The following is a 16578-nucleotide window of genomic DNA, read 5'->3' as shown; positions in this document are numbered from 1 at the left end:
GGTTTGAGGTATATGAAGATATAATGACCTTAAAAAGCAAGATTAATTGCATAGCTTTTAGATCGCTGTCTAGATGACAAAGCACGTGCAAGACGAAGGGAGTCTATGTACATAATAGGTATTTGGTGTTGGACAGTGGGATGTAAAATTACTAATATGCCGTATGCTTCTGCCGTGAAAATACTGTCACGGATATTCATCGTTTTACAGACATGAAAGTTCTCTGTGTGCGCAGCACAAGAAACAGCAGTAGCAGTATTTGACGCATCGCTGTAAAATTTTGTTTAAGTACATTTTCTTCTGAGCAGCATTTTTTTGTTGTTTTGAAGGTGCATCTCAAAAGGTACACCTTTAAATTTTCATACCTGTTCCCATGAAAAAACCTGAGCGTAGTCGCTTTCAGCGTGGCTTTCAAAAAATGGACTCATCCAGCTCTCGAAAATTATAGAAATGCCCCGTGGAGTCTGCCAAAAATTAATTTAAGTGAAGCTCACTACTTCATGACAAATCTAGAAAATGGCTCCTTCTCGCATCGTCAATCTGACCTCAAGTTCAGCGAAGGTCAAGCGGGCGTTTCTTGCAACTACACAGTGAAAGCATTTATTCCATCTTTCTTTCCAGAGGGAGAAGTGATGAAAGGCAGAGAAAGGAAAGAGTAAGGGCACGTTTCACCAGAATATTATACAAGGAGGCGCTGGCTGCATCTAAGTTCATCATTGCGCGTTCACACCTACGGCGCCGACTGCGCCGAGCAGCCTGCCTGTACTGTCTCGCGGTTCACTGGCGTTCACTGCGCGCTTTCGCCGCGGAAACAGGGCTAACACTCGACGCACTTGGTTTAATCGCGTTCAACAAAGGCAAATATATAGATCGTTTCATTGGGTGAGGGGGAACGTACCCTCGCACTCCGCGGTCGTGCGCGCTGGCCTCCTTTCCCCACGCTCTGAACGGTGAGCACCGGTCACGGCGCGCCTGGCGCGGCCGCTCATCTGCCTTGGCTGCACTTTGACGCCAATGCACGGGTGGGTTTGTCCCTAGTTCACGCATCATTTTAATGAAATGTTGCCGATAAATGAGTCACACTGGCAGCTAGTGAGTTGCGCACTTCAAAGCAAGCAAGTTTTTTGGCAATTGTGTTAGGGTGCAGGTTTTATCGGTGCACGTATACACATGGGAGAAAAGTGGGCAAAATTTAATGGTCTCGGTGCTTGGGACAGCAGACTTCTTTTATACAGGTTGTTTTTTATGCGTATGTCCCTTACTTGTTCTTGTGTGTGTTTTATTGCGCTGTAACTTTAACTTATGCAGGATAAATTGACGTCACAACGTGGTAGGGAGGAGGGGGAGTAGTAAACTTCATTAAGGCGAGCCTCAGGTGATGATGTCTGCCTGGTGCGGGGTTTCCTCTATTCCGGGATACCTTGGCCTGCATTGGCCAGCAGGGCTCTTTCCGGAGTTTGGCCAGTATCGGAGCTTGGAAATATATAGCGAGGAAGTTTTGTTTGTAGTTGACAGCGGAGGCGGTGGAGGGTAGGGTGTTGATATATCGATAAGATTTAATACATACTATATAATATGCCAAATAGTTACAACGTTCAACCAAACCTACCTGTATTACACCCTACATGAATTTGAAACCAGCAAGTCTGTTACCCGAACATGTGCTTCTACTTGTTGCCCATGGGCGCCAGGCGTCTTATGGTTAGATTGTTACTTCTGTTTTTGCAGAAAAGCGATCAAGGTAGCTGCTATACGCGATTACAGGTACGCACACAAACAAAACAAAACTTGTGGCTAAGTATTCAAAGACGTTTGTTCGACACGGCATCGTTTACCATCCGTGGACCACGCTACCTGGAGGCGAATTTCAGCTCCACCGAGGCCCAAGGAGCCGACATTTCAGCCAGATCGCTTAAATTGGTTCTATCCAATAACTTTCCTATTTCAAGTGTATTACCGACACAGTGTACAACGCGCCACAACGAAAACTTCGCCGAGGCGCAGCTAGCGTCCTGTGGAGCAAACCCCCGAGCCAGCGAATCGGCCAGCTACCAGGGGGCGCTCCGCAGCGCACACAAGAACTTACATGAGCACATATTCGTCACAGCATGAGACATGTGTTGTATGTGGCAGGGATAAAAAAAACAATCGACCACATAGTAATAGGATGCCAAAAGATTCAGCCGGATAGAATTAGAGGGAAAGTCCTACTTCCTGAGGCACTGGGCTTCGCAATTGATGGAAGCATTAACTGGTCAGCAGTAGGCATTACTAAGCAGCGGCTAGAGTATTGGTGGAAAAAAAGCAGGGAAGTCGATAAAATAACATCCCAGCCAGGGGTAGCGGCAGGGTAGAATTAAAAAGAAATCCGAGTTGAGGGACTAAATTCAAATTCAAACTACTAAGATAGGCTAGATGGCGCACTCCGTCACCCCGATTCAAAGGGGAGGCCTTTAATCATCATCATCATCATCAGGTGGCGGCGTTCTCGTTGGAACGGTCTATACCTTAATTCTCGTCACCTCTACGTCGCCTGCTCAGAAGCTTCGCTGGTCATCTCATGATTTTGTGATTTGTTGATGCAAGGCAACGAACAAACCAGTCTTCCAATGTTATCGGCAATGATCAGAAAAAAACATCAATTTCTCGAAAATACAGCTAAGCTTTCATAAGAAGATATGCGTAGGCACGTATTGTAATACCACATAAATTCATTATCTTCTGACCAGAACCGAACCAGGGTTATTTAAGATTGAGTTGCGAAAACAGCTTTAGTCTTCGATGAGCTTGTCTAAATTTTCAGGTCAATTTTTTGCAAGGTTGATTGATTGATTGTAGGGTTTAACGCGCCGACGCAACGCAGGCGATGAGGCGCGCCGTAGTGGAGGGCTCCGGATTAATTTTGACCACCTGGGGATCTTTAACGTGCGCCGAAATCTCGTACACACGGGCGTTTTTGCTTTTCGCCTCCATCAGAAAAGCGGCAGCCGCGGCCGGTAATCGAACCCGCGATTTTTTTGCAAGGGGTAAGGCACAAGGGTGTAAGGGTGTAAGGCGCACTGCTGCTAACTACTTTGTGAGGAGACTGAACAGACAGACCCCCGGGTAATTTAAATACCAAAACTTTAATTTCGAATTATCGCAAAACGGAATAAAAATTGGCTGTTGCTTAATGGGCCCCTCAGATGGGTGATTAGGGGCGTCGATGGTATCGGAGCGCAACGGCTATTTCTTGAACTAACCTGTGACGTGTTAGTCTGACATTGATTTCAGCATTTTTTACTAGCTTAAAAACACCAGAAAGCTACAAAAAATATCTTTCATGTCCGTTTCCGTTTATGCTATGCCAGATATTTGTGTTATACCGAAGTGTAAACCGATTACACACCCGGCTCGACACTCACCTTTTCTTGGCCGAAGGATACAGTGAGCGCACGAGCAACGACGTCAACGACGTGCGCGTGCGAGCGCTCCGTTTATGGTATGAATTTCATCATCTTCATTTCTTTTTTTGGCTGCTGCATCAGAAAGGATTCTTTGCAACCTCCTCTGTGTTTCGAGCGTAGCTTCGACGTTGTTTCAGTTATGAGGTTATAACGAACGGCGCGCCAAGGGAGCGCCGCGCTGAAGACGAAGGCGGGAGCTCCTCACCCAGCTCTTGGACGACGCCGGACACTGCTCGTGATCGCGACGCGCACGCTCATGTGCGCTCACGCTGGCTGAATAAATCAGTTCAAGCCCAAACGCTGTCGTGGCTGATTGTCTCTGCGCCGGTTGCGACAAGGTGAAGAGCATGCGCATCCCGTAACGACAACTGCTGCCTGAGTTTCATTTCATTGCTTCCCATCAAGTCACGATCGCAGGGAAGTGTGGTTTGGTGCGCCCGGCCTCCTGAATGAACCGTGTTGCCTAGTGTCCTTAGCGCGCTTTACCGTGTACCATGTTAACCGTTTGCTCCTGCAAACTAAAGGTGCACTCGGCGGTTTCTGCATTCCGGGTTACCGGCTGCCAACAGTGCCAAGTAGCGACATCTGGCGAATTCGTCTCAAAACATATTCCACAAAAGTTTCTGCCCAGAATTGTTCGCTGACGATTGAAATAGCTTGAATCTTGGGCGTTTTAGATTAAACTCTCACAATACAATAATTTTCTTTTAAAAGGGTCGTATACTTCTGCTGCAGAGCCCCCCAAAAAAGAAGACATGAAGTCGACGCCTCCATCTAGTGGGAGCGATTAGCACCCCGTAAAATGCGTGACCCAAAATTCACGCCTGCGCTAAACATTTCGACAGAAAATGAGTTAGATATGTTGTAATGATTCCGCAGGGACCTACATTACCTTGCCCAAAGCGACTTTAAAAGCGTGAAAGAGCCTTGCTAGTTCATAAATGCATTTGAAGAATTGCAAACGTGGGAGGCTGGAATAGGAGCGGAGATTTTGCTCGCTCTTCTGAAAAAAAAATTGTCATTTATCGTACTCCTGATCATCATTTAGCAAGAACGTAATAAACAACATCAACTAAGATTACTTGCATGAAGCGCCGAGCGCAGTGCATATCCTGTACCGTAAAGTTCTGAAATAACGCCCATCTAAAGTAGAGTACTGATATCAAGTGAAAAATTCGAGATGGGTGAACTTTCGGGTCAGGTGCGAAGAACTACGAAAAGGTGGCCGCACCGCCAACCAAAACGGCGGAGATATCAAGAAAAATTCGAGATGGGCGAACTTCCGGGTCAAGCGCGGAAAGGACGAATAAGTGACCGCATCAATACATGAATACATAGATGATTTTCGTTTATTTTGTTCACTCGTCGGCGCTAAATTTAGCCATCGATTTTACGGGGTGGGCGATATTTGGGGTCTTTCAGTAAATTGAATATTTCACCCGTAAAAGGGGGGTGGGTGATGTTTCGGGGGAGGGCGTTCTCTGGGAACTTCACGGTAATCTAGTGAAGGCGGTGAAGGCGCGAGCGTACATTTCGCCGGCACTGGGAGCTCGCTATTACGGTCGCTAGAAACTCTAGCCACTGTATCGCTACGCAGCGACGGTAAAAGTAAGTTACCGTTCACGGTAACTCCCGCGCATGTAATCACGGTATGCGCAGTACCTCCTGCTCAAAGTGCGTAAGGACTGGGAAGTTAGTTAAAAATTCCCCCGCATTTCCCCGAGGGGGAGAATGTGAAAGTGCGAATGCACGGTTGTCGGCCCGCTTGCGGCGCTTGCGCTCGGCCCCCGCAGCCCACCGCCTCGCCGCCTTCTCTTCCATCTCTTCCATCGGGTTTGTAGTATCACGTGTACACCACGCAGTTATCAAGCCGCTATAACGCCGCTGAGTCGCCAACGCACGCCGCTGACGACGTAGTTTGAATGCGTTAAAGATATAAGGCGCGTCACTAACGCTGATATCACGTCGCGTCCGTGGCTTGGTCGGTAGAGCGTCATCAAAAATTCGCGGACATAGCCAGAGAGAGAAAGTGTTTATTAAACTCAAAATATTTACAAGGCGGAGTTTTGCCTCTCGACAGAGGGCACAGGTCTCGCCGGGTGATAAAAGAACATTGAAGAAAAAAAAGGGTTGTGAAAGGGCAATGGAAAAGTTAAAATATGATGACAGGCTATTAAAAGTCTGTGTACAGACTATATACATACACACGCAGGTTATATACAGACTATTTACATACACACGCACTCACACACCGACACACGCACACAAAAAATATAACAGGGGTGGATAGTGGGTGGGGTCTGGCTTCGACAGTTCATGGGCGGGTGTTGAGGCCGGACTCGTCGAGGTACTAGAGGAGCAGCCTGAAGGCCTCTCCGTGCAGCCTGAAGGGTCCCGGAGGACGCAGCTTCGGGTAGCCAGACACTAGTTTGTTCCGGGCAGCGGCGCACGCAGGGCAAGAGCAGAGGACGTGATCCAAGGTCTCGGGGTCGGGGCAGTGGGCGTAGGTGGGCGTGGCCTTGCGACTCTGCCCGTGGAGGCGGGCTGTGGTGCTGTAGCAGCCGGTGCGGAGCAGAAGGACGAGGGACCGCTCTGCTTGGGATATCCCACTGGTGGGAAGGAGCCGCGGGGCCTCACCGGTGGCCACTCGTTGGCTGGGGTGGTGGGCGGCCACCTCTCCCCTTATGACGTTTCTGGCGACATCATAGCGCACCAGGGACGCGGAAACTGGACCCATTGGGGAGCGGGGGGCTGCTTTCGCTAAATCGTCTGCAGCCTCGTTCCCCGGAATACCAACGTGGACAGGAAGCCCCTGCAGTCGGGGGTAGCAGCCCTGTCCCTGCAGGTCGCGCAGCTTGGCAACTAGCGACATCTCGAGGTGGCCACCTCGCCCCCGTGGTACAGATGCCTCCCTCAGGCAAAGTAGCGCCGGCCGGGAGTCGCAGAAGATGGGGGCCGCTGGTGGTTGACCTTCAAGTAGCATGTCCGCGGCCAACTGCTGGCCTGCCAGCTCGGCCGCTGTGCAGCTGGTGGGGAACGGCAGCCGGCATTGCCAGTGGGCTCCTGTGGCCGGGACAATGCAGGCAGCAGCACCTCGGCCCTCACTTGGAAGAACCGAGCCATCTGTGTTACCAGGAGCTGTTCCGACGGTCCCAGGTCTATGAGAGCAGCAGCTTCCTGGCGAATCCCGACCTCTGGCAGTTTCACCCGGGATTTAACTCCTGGCAGCGTGATTGGGACGTCTAGGGGTACGGCTGCATGTGGCGTGGGGACAGAAGGCAAGCCCTCTGAGGGACATCAACGTAGTCCTCAAATAGAGCGGCCATGCTGCCTATTCGGGATTGGCCACTCGACCACTCTAGTCAAGCCTGGCCAGCAGGAGGTTAGCACCAGGTGCTCTGTGCAGGCGCTGCACATGCCGCAGCGCTGTCTGCGTGGCGAGCAGCTAGATGGACCAGCTTCCCGTTTCCGCCAGGGGGGTGCTGGCCACTGGGGAGTCTCGTGGGAGGCCGGCGCAGGGCCGAAGGCCCTTTCGATGAACCAGCTCTAGGGTCTTCCACTGAGTGTCCGTGAGGTTCACCAGGGCGAGACAGCGCAGCTTCTGTAGATCCGGAGCGCCCACTGGTGGGAGCACCCTCTACCTTGTGCCAGGAGCTGGTTGATTCCCCTAAAGGCGCGGGTCATCTTGTCCAGTTGTGCCTCAACGGCAGTCCTCCATGAGAGGGTTTCGTAGATGGCCAGGCCGAGGTAGACAACTTTGCGTCGCCAGGGCGCGGATGGATTGCGATCGCATCCCTTTTGGCCTCGGAGAGTCGAAGTCCCTTACTCGTCAGGTGGTTCGCCACTGGGTCGAGGGTCGCCTGTAGGGACGAGTGTGTACCCGCCTGCCGACTTTGGTAGGGCCCCAGGTCCAGACTACCACATCGTCGGCATAGATGGCCATCTCTACCGGGTACTCTAGGGATTCCGGAAGACGGCTGGGAAGGTCCGTCATGGCAAACTTGAAGAGAAGTGGGCTCAGGACGCTTCCTTGCAGAACACCGGTCCCCACTTCACGGTGGGCTCTCAGGGTCTTGCCGACGCGTACACGCAGTGACGGTCTCTAGGAAAGCCACTGACATAATCTCTAAGCCTCCCCTCTACTCCCATGTGATCAAGGGCACCATGGATGGTTTGGTGCGGTAGAGCGTCAAAAGCTGACGATGTCCAGGTGCAGGAGGTACGCCCCCTCTTTCTTGTGTCAGACCTGTTCTAGGAACGACATCACATCTGGGAGGGCGTCAGTGGTGCAGCGGGACCTTCGGAAGCCGCTCTGCCTTTCGTCAAGAGAATCTCGTAGGCTTGTTAGCCATTTGAGTCTGCCCAGGACCACCGTATCCATGAGTTTCCCCACCGCTGAGGTCAGAGAGATGGGGCGATACGACGAAGGGTCGCTCGGTGGTTTGCCAGCCTTCAAAACTGCTGTCACAAAAGTTATCCTCGAGTTCTCGGGGATGGGGCTGGTCCTTCAGACATGGTTGAAGAAGTGCAGTAGGCGCAGCTGCTGGTCGGTGTCGAGGTATCACAGCATGGTTTATGTGATGCCTTCGGCGCCAGGCATGCTGCGTCCCCGAGGGCAACGCCGCGCAGCCGCGACGAGCTCATCCAGTGTTATGTCTGCATTGCAGGCCGCTTCCATCCGAGGGTCAGCTGGTCTCCGTGGTGGCTCGACGAGGGGGACGCTGTATGGTAGCAGGTAGCAGCCTGCTCTCGTGTGGGCCAGCCCGAAGATAGTGGCCATAGGGACCGGCGTTGGAAGTGCGTACATCGTGTTGGCGCTAAGGGCAAACTGCTCCGCAAGGAGCTCAGTCAGCTCTTGCTCCCTTATCCCTACCCCTATGGTCACGGAGTCGACTGGGCGAAGAGCACTGGCAGGCTGTGAGAGACTTGAAAAGCCTCCATGCCCGCGCAGGGTCCCGGCTGCAGAGGCTTTGCCAGCATCTTTTGCGCTGCTGCCTGGCGTGCCGTCTTGCTGCTGCGTTCAGTCGTCTGAAGGCCGTCCAAAGGGCAGGGGTGTTGTGGCGGACGGGCTGCTTCTGGGCTCTGGTCCTGGTGGCCCGAAGGTTCCGTGCCTTAACATCAGGCACGGGCTTTCCCTGGGTCACTTCGGTGTAGATAGTGGCAGCTTCCGTGCAGGGGACAACTTCTGTTAGGAGGGTGCTGTCGTCTGCTGTCTGCAGCCGTTCCCTCAATTGTTGCCTGAAGACGGTCCAGTTGATCGCTCTGCAGCGTCTGGTGTCAAGACGCTGGTAGAGGGAGGACGGGGGAGGAGGAGCGGGAAGTTGTCGGAGCCCCAGGTGTCGTTTGCCGTCTCCCAGTTGTAGGTACAGCGCTCGGACACCAGTGCGAGGTCAATGCACGTCTGAAAGGCTTGGCGGACAAAGCTGGGGCTGCCAGTGTTGATAATCAGCAGTCCTGCAGACACCGACGCGTCTAGGATGTCCCTACCACGTCTGAGGCTCCGGCGGCTTCCCCAGTGCCAGTGGTGGGCGTTGAAGTCCCCGCAGGTAAGGCAGTCACGACCCAGGTGCCTCCGTAGTCAGCCCAGGTGGCCCTCTTGGCCTGATGTAAATGCTGACAACCGAGGTGTCTGTGCCACCCATCTGTACTGTAAGGCCGACGCACTCCATAAGGCCACCAGCAAATTCGCCCAGGTTCAGAGCCAGGCTTGATAGGTCCCGTCTCACGTACAGGGCCGCCCGTGACGTCAGTCAGTAAACTTTATTGATGGGAAAGGGAACGAGGGAAGGGGAAGATAGGGCTAGAGAACTGAGTGGGGTCCTCCTTCCAGGGCCCCAGTTTAAGCTACCCGGATCTTCGCTCTCCGGATCAGTTGGCAAGGGCTGCCTCCCATGTCTCCATTGTGTTGGGTTCGTGGGCGTTCTCCGGGGGCCATGTAACGGGGCATCCCCAGGATACGTGGAAGAGATTTGTCACCTGTCCACATTTTTTGCAGTGTTCGTTTTTGGTGTTCGGAAACATTAGGGCAAGTCTAGACTTGTGTATGAAGGGGCTTGTTTGAATTTTTCTTAGTGTTTGGCTTTCGTAGGTGTTAAGACCTTTGTGTGGAGCCAAAGCCTAGCGGCAGGCAGAATACCCAAGTCCACGCAGCGGATTCTTCCACCAACCCTGAAGCTCAAATACACCATCATTTGGTGCCCCGGTCACGAGGGGCTAGACGGAAACGAGATGGCCGATTAGGTGGCGAGGTTCCAACATACCGCAAAGCGCGCCGAGTCAGAGCACTCGTACAGTCTTCCCTTTTCGGAAACATCCCCGCAAGGCTAATAATAAAACCACTACCACGCAACATGCACCCCAAACATCACATAGCCAGGAGAAAAAAAACGGGCTGAAGCGCTCCACAAAATACACAGCAATAACCCCAATACCATCTATGTGGACGCTGCAGAATACAGGCACCATGATGCATACGCAGTCGCTATAACAGACCTCTCTAAAAGACTTCTAAACTCGGCAACTATACGAGCCACCCGCCCAGAAACGGCGGAAGAGGCGGCCATAGCCTTAGCCTTAATACGGAATCCCACCCCCAAGACAATCATTTCTGATTCAAAGACTGCAATTCAAAATTTCGCCACTGGCCGATTATCGCGAGTGGCACTCAAAATTTTGGGACAATGTCCACCCATATCCCCAGGCCAGACAATTCACTTGGCCTGGGCACCCGCACATTCCGGCCTCGAGGGAAACGAGACGGCCACGAACACGCCCGAGAGCTCACGATCGGGGGAGGGCCTAATCTCTATCCCTATCACGGGGCGCGGTCTGCGAGGGATCGCCTGGTAACATTTAATGATATCACCACACACTACCGCCTCTCCCGCCGGATCTACCCACCGGCGGACCAGCAATTAGATAACCGCAAAGCTCACATTTGGCGTTTGCTACAAACGAACACTTTCCCCAACCCAGCCCGTCTTACCCACGTACACCCAAGTCTCTACCCAACTGCAGCCTGCCACCTGTGCGGTGAACACGCCACCCTATCTCACATAATATGGGCATGCCCCCAGGATCCGTTCCCACTAATCACCACAGAGGAGCACTGGGAGGCCGCGCTCCGCAGCTCCGATCCGGACCTTCAGGTCCGGCTAATCGACAGGGCTGAGGAGGTCGCTGGTGAGTGGATGCCACCGGCTACAAGCGCGACCTGAATGGCATTAACCGAAATAAAGTTTTTCTGTCTGTCTGTTTCGGAAACCCACCAAAAACTCCTCGCCAGGCTTTGTCTCAGCAGGCAGAAGTTTCCCCCACCACGCAAAGGCGGACATAGAAGCGAATTCCAGCGGCCAACCATGAAATGAGCCCTTCGCCTTGGGCGAGGTCGGACTTCTGCGTCATCGGAAGCCGCCAAGCTAACAAATAGTACTGTCTCGTCGGGGTAATACCTTTTGTTAGCGTGAGCGAATATGCTTACTATTTTTGGACTTGCTTCTACAAGAAATATAGAGTAGATTTCTGGCACAAACAAAACCACTTTGAAATCAATCTCAGGGCCCCTCTAACTCAGTTATGCCTGGGTGTGCGTAGCGAGAGGTACGGTTAATGTTATCGTTTAGCTTGGTTCTCTGTACGGTTACGACGCTTCTCGAGGCGTGCGGCTCGTTCTTCCTCCGTCTCCTCGGCTCGCTGCCTCCTGTTGGTGGCGTTACGACGACTAAGCCTGAATTATTTCAGTCTCTCCGACTCACTTCCCACATACGACGACGACTCCCACCGAGCCGCCCCTTTTATAATACTAAGCAACGCCGGCATCTCCGCTTTTGTTGCAACGCGTTTTCACCGCCGCCTCCTCTGACGTCAAGCCTGATGGTGCGGCGAGCGGCGCTGCCAGCTACGGCGGTTGCTAGGCAAACGCTCAGCTCGCGGTGCGGCCACCGGCCACCGCGGAACGGGGAGAATACGGCCATTGTATCGCCATTACGAAAACAACGCCCCATATTTTTGTTCGTCTTCTGTCAACGCTATCAAGATACAACTGTCGGTGACGCTAGCTTGGTATGCGCTTTCGCCAACATTGATTGATTGTAGGGTTTAACGCGCCGACGCAGCGCAGGCGATGAGGCGCGCCGTAGTGGAGGGTTCCGGATTAATTTTGACCACCTGGGGATCTTTAACGTGCGCCGAAATCTCGTACACACGGGCATTTTTGCTTTTCGCCTCCATCAGAAAAGCGACCGCCGCGGCAGGGAATCGAACCCGCGACCTCGTGCTCAGCAGCGCAACGCCTTAGCCAATGAGCCACCGCGGCGGGTCGCTTTCGCCAACATACCCGAGGAACAGTTTCGCGTTAAAATTGAAGAAATCCTTGTGAAGAAAGCTCTAGAGTATCGAAGTTGATACGGGCGGGGATTAAACCTAACTACATTAAGGTTTGTTGAGTAGGGCGTGTCCCAGTGAGCAAAGAAACGATCGCTGTGACCTATTTTATCTGGAGGTCGCGTTGAGGGGAAGGCTTTCAAGTTTGAGTCGGGAGGTAATTAAGTGAGAAATACTTAAATTTCATTGTTTCAATATAAAGTTGCCTTAAAATACAATCGCCATTTTCTTCCCGTCTGTGTCGCCTGTAGAAACAAAAAACAAAAAACAAAAACAAGGAGAACGATCCTCCATTTGCCGCATGGCGCGTGCCCACAAGCACGGGGACGAACCGAAATTTTTGCGGGTTCGGTTCAGGTACGGGTTTAAGCCCTTCGGGTTCGGCTCCCGAGAACTATTCTGTTCCGGTTCGAGTGGTTAGAACGGGTTCAGACGGGTTCGGAGAAAAAAAGCACTATACTCGGTTACAACTCAAGAACAGCACCACCTCATGTAGTTTATCACTCCGCCAAAACGCCAGACCCATGACGTCAGTGCGCGCCCGTTTTGAAAGGGGTTTGCGATGAATGCGTGATATCGTCTGCCTTGTCTCACGCAGTTTGTATGTCGTCACTGAAGTCGTTTATAAGCATATTAAGTCGAAATAATCACGGGAACGGCTCACGCCATGTACAAAATATTCCTAGTAACGCCCTACTTGCGCCGCGCGTAAAAACCTCCGGCTGCGGTGATAAGGCACAGCGGCAACTTCCGGTGCCGTTCTTAAGTTGCCACGGAGTATAGCGTTTTCTTTAGTTTTTTTTTTTTTGTGTTGCGTTTTCGCTTCTTCATTTCTCTGTCAGGTCGGTGTAAAACTAAATTCATAATGTAGGTTTGCTTGCCTATGTTGACTTGGCCAATGGGTCTGTACAATCCACTACAAAATGTTGTCCATGGGGTGCCAACGATTACAACACCAACTAATGAAAAATAAAAGATTCGCAGGGACGCTAAAGGCTGCTTACGTGAGTGAGGGTGAAATCATTACTCTTTATGGCCATAAGTTGATATTTAATTTATTTTAGTTCAATAATACAATTTAATTTTATTTTATTCTTGGCTCATAAACCCACTGTTTCACAGACCGCGGTTGGTTTCTTGGGGAAAACAACAACAATGGCTCTACGTAGCCGCCGGGCTGTCGCCTTGGGCTCCACTCTCATCGCCGACCAGTGACGGGCCGCACCTCGTCTCCAAATAATGCCGCCTTGGGCAGCCTCTTTGGCGGGCAGGCAACTTTTCTGGACGACCCAAAGCCTGCCCGTCCGCCACCTTTTTGGTACCATCACACACATGCGCACACATACGCACGCACGACACGCACACGCACACAAGCACACGCACGACACCTGCACACCCACGCACACAATCACAATCACACACATGCACACGCACACACGCATCACACACACACACACACACGCATCACACACACACACACACACACACACACACACACACACACACACACACACACACACACACACACACACACACACACGCGCGCGCGCGCGCGCACACACATACAAACACACATGCACAAGTGCGCGCACACGCTCGCGCAAATACACGTATTTTCGCTGAAGGAGGCAAGTAATGCTTTCACATTAAAAAGAAATTGGTTGGCCTGCTACCGGTTTCATGTACCAATAATTTCTATGGAGTTATATCTTCCTCGCGGTAGCATTACCAGTGTTAGAAGTCGAAAAGTGTCCAGTGTCGGCGTCATCCTGTACCTGTCAAGCGTGGAAGCTGACGTTTGCAGGGATTTCATTCTCCCCACCTTCCACCTGCTAACAGACGTACGAGAAGGAAGGAACGGCTATAAAGTAACCGCTTTAAGGAACGACTATAGGGAAACACGGGCAATAGCAACTTGCCAATGACACTTCAGCTACAGGTGACAGCGATTGGGTTCTAGTAAAGATAGTAGCTTAGCGGAGTCACAAGCAGTGGTAGTGGTCGCTGGTACTCTAAGACTGCAGAACGATTGCAGAAAGGAAGAGAATAAATGAAAGAAGGCTATCCTAGCTCCTTCCCATCAAACCAGTTTATCGCTCTTTCCTTCTGTTTCAGTTTAGTTGCGTCCTTTATTCTTACCTTATGTAAACACTTGTTTCGGAAATCCTTGGATGAATACAAAATATGCATTAGGCAACTTTTTCACTTTCTTCAGTGCTAGATGTCAGTCTTACGCAGGCAACAACATAACAGCGCAATACGTGCATAAAGAAGGACATTTATACAGCATTTAGGTTGTCTTCAATCATAAGAGTTCTGTATTTCTTGTGTGCAACTAAATTTTCTGATTGGTTGAGAGGGAGAGCGCCGCAAAATTTGCAAATGCCAAGGAGATCCAAAATATCGAAGTTTGTCCGAACGACTCAATACTTTTCCGTTCGTTCTAGCAGTTACGAGAATAGTAAAGCTAACCGTTCCCGGAACCGGTTCAGAACGGTTTCTTCGATTCTTTCCGGTTCTGGTTCGGTTTCGAAATGGCGGAAAAAACGCGTGTTCGGTTTGGTTCAGGATCCGGTTTGACCAACTTCCCACGAGTGATTCTACCACAACACCCCAAAGACACAAACCTTCCCCTGAGGTTGGCCAAAAGCAGGAACCTTAACGGAAGGAAAAAATAACTGTTACTAATAAAAGCAAAGGTAAAATTAGGGCTTCAAATAAATGATGATGTAACCTACATGTGTCTACATGTCCGTCGTTCCGGGACCCTTTGCGTCATGTCATCCCACAGAGTTTCGGGGAAGGGGGGGGGGGGGGGGGGGGTAAGCACCTCAATGATACCGCCGCTTCAAGGTTGCTGGCTCAAAATGTGTCGCTAATGTGGTAGAGAAAACTGACGGAATTCTGTAAGGAGTTCCTTAAGCCCGTTTTAAAAATAAACTCGCGAGATTGTGAGCTTGCGTGCCCGAAGCCTCGTCAGCCGAAGTTTGATTTTTCGCGTACAGCAGAAAGCTAACGTTGGCGCTGCAAAGTTCGCCATCCCTTCACCAGGCTTATTTGGAATTCCCGCAATCTTTTCCGTGAATTACGCGCCACCGTGAGCCCAGCAAGAATACTGACGTGTAAAGGCCGCCCACTGCAGGCATTCTATGGAACACGCCGCTGCTGGTGGCGTTTCCTGGAGCGGCGCTGTCAGCGGGTCATTGCAGTCTGCGCGACAGAGCTGCGGTTTCTGTGGCGCGTCAGCGTTCTATCGGTTGTGCTTGGTTCAACTATACTTAGCGTCCCCTTTTCATGACCCGCACAGTGAAAGGCTTTCGTCGCCATTTCGGCAACAATGAGCCCTGTTGCTAATGCGTCGGTGCGTTCAAAGGACTATACCCGGGGACAAGTTAGGAACGGCAATAGCTTATGTAACGACTCACTCCGCCGAAGCGACGCACCCGGATGTCAAAGGGCGCTCGCGTTACGAAAGGTGAGGGCCAAAAATGTGCTACATCGTCTGCTTTTTCGCAAGTTGTTTGTTCGTCGCCGATTCAGTAGTTTGCAAGCACGTCAAGTCCGAAAAATCACAGCAACTACTCGTGTCACGTCAGAGAGGCCATGCAGACATTTGGTTCATTCGAAAGATTGCCTCGTTAGAGTTATACTGACTCCACCATTAACATAAAATTCGGTGTAATAAGTTATATAATTAGAAAAAAATGGAATGGCCATGTGACCCACTAGCTCATTTCCCGCAATATAGCCTGTAATGTCATACGAGCCGGCTCTGCGATTGCATGATCCCGGCAAGAGCAAACGTCAATTAGGCAAGGCTCATAAGCTTGCCGAACGCGCTATTTGCGTGTAAATGTAGGGCAGAATGTTATTACAGCAGTAATAATGATGGGGTAAACAGTGGAAGTTACGAAATTACACGTGAACATAGAAGTACCGATGCATACTGCTTTTGGTAGTGCGCGCACTATGTTTTTTTTAGTTGCACAGCGCTGCGGCACTTTGTGGTTGTCTCAGACGACACTGTCCGATTGGCATAAGCGACGGCGTCCTCCGTGACCGTATTTAACGAGCGAACACCATGTTTCACGAAACCAGTATTTTCTACGTTAACAACAACAAGCCAGGTACAAATACCGTCAAAAACAAAGCAAAGGCAGAAAACGGCCCGCCGCAGTATGGTCGCGCTATCAAGGTTGACTAACGCTAAACACCGTTCCCCAGCAGCTTGTACACCTGCACTTATTATGTCTATGCAGACGTTCTGAAAACACGCAACTTTAAGGGAGAATCATATTTTAACCTTAATTCACTAATTTCTCAGCGAATAAAGCATCGTTTGTATCCGGACAAGCGCTGGGGGCACTATCAAACACGAAATCTTTCGAATAAGGCAAACGTATTTTTTCTGCAAGGACCCTATAAAAATGCAGAAACGCACTCTTAGCGCAGTGCGGAGGAAAAGCCGGCTACGGTGATGAGGCGCGTGGGCAACTTCCGTTAGCGCTAGTATTAAACCAAGGGTATTAAGGATAGCTGTATTAGTCCTTTTTGATTAGATGGCGCGTCATCACCCCGCTGCAAAGGGGAAAGCAATACCAATCATCATCATCGTCGTCATCGTTGAAGTTCTGTTGTTGTACCGGAGTATAGTTTGTAAATGGAGTACGGTTTTCGAAAACTGAAAACTCCAGCGGCCCCAGCGAGGGCCAGAAACTAAGGGAAATGTTTTAATGTTTTATTTTATTAT

Source organism: Haemaphysalis longicornis, unplaced genomic scaffold, assembly GCF_048455015.1.
Source record: "Haemaphysalis longicornis isolate Haplotype H1 unplaced genomic scaffold, Haemaphysalis longicornis Haplotype H1 scaffold_3, whole genome shotgun sequence".
NCBI classification, from domain to species: Eukaryota; Metazoa; Arthropoda; class Arachnida; order Ixodida; family Ixodidae; genus Haemaphysalis; species Haemaphysalis longicornis.
This window is presented reverse-complemented; position numbering follows the sequence as displayed.